Genomic DNA, 1,163 nt, shown 5'->3' on the forward strand with positions numbered 1-1,163 from the left:
TTGATGTGGGGGTCGTTGTCGTTGTCGTTGTTGTTGTCATTGTTGTGGTTGTTGTTGTTGTGTTGAGCACTAGGAGCCAAGACCAACACAACAACAACAACAACAACAAAAAAGAACAACAAAACATGTTTTGTAATATACCTTGCTATGTTGTGATATATTTTTTACAATACAATACAAACAACTTTATTAATCCCACTAGGGCTAGGGCACCTTGTTATACACACAGTAACATACAAATAACAAATAGTAATTCACCAGAGCTAATACAATTATTTTGATAATAAACTCAATAAACATAAAAAGGATGAATCAGATAAAAAAAAGAAAACTCATTTTTTGTTGTAATACTTTGAATGTTTGATGGCTTCTGATGTTATGCTTGTATAGTCTGAACATGATCAGTCTGATTATTCATCCCAATCGACTGATTGATTAACTGTTTGAATCAATGACCAGACATTGGGGAGCGTATCGATCATATGGTTCAGTTCACTTCTGAGATCCCAAACAACGCTCTTAAAATAGATTATGTGGTGTGTTTTTTCCTCTCTGTTGTGGTTTGGACTTAGAATAGCGGAAACGGTTATCCGATCTGATGCAGTGTTCCTGAGCTAGCTTCATTGGCAGTAATATGATATTTAGCATCTCTCCGTTTCCCCCGCTCTGTCTCTCTCTGTCTCTCCCCCCCTCCCCACCCCTCTCTCTCTCTCTCTCTCTCTCTCTCTCTCACTCTCATTCTCTTTCTCTCTCTTTCTCTCTGCATCTCACTCTCACTATCGCCCTCTCTCCCCCCCTCTCTACTCTCTCTCTCCCTCCCCCCTCTTTTCCTCTCTCTCCTTACCCGCTCTCTCTCCCCCCCTCTCTCTCTCTCCCCCCCTCTCTCTCTCTCTCTCTCTCTCACTCCCTCCCCCACCCTCTCTCTCTCTCTCCCTCTCCACCCCCCCTCTCTCTCTCTCTCGCTGCCTCCCCCCCCCCCCCCTCTCTCTCTCCCTCTCCACCCCCCCTCTCTCTCTCTCCCTCCCCCCCCCCCCTCTCTCTCTCTCTCTCTCTCTCTGCCTCCCCCCCCCCTCCTCTCTCTCTCTCCCTCTCACCCCCGCTCCTCTCTCTCTCTCCCCCCCATCTCTCTCTCCCTCCCCCCCCCCCCTCTCTCTCTCGTCTCT

The sequence above is a fragment of the Gadus chalcogrammus genome, chromosome 7 (assembly GCF_026213295.1).
Source record: "Gadus chalcogrammus isolate NIFS_2021 chromosome 7, NIFS_Gcha_1.0, whole genome shotgun sequence".
In the NCBI taxonomy this organism is placed as follows: domain Eukaryota; kingdom Metazoa; phylum Chordata; class Actinopteri; order Gadiformes; family Gadidae; genus Gadus; species Gadus chalcogrammus.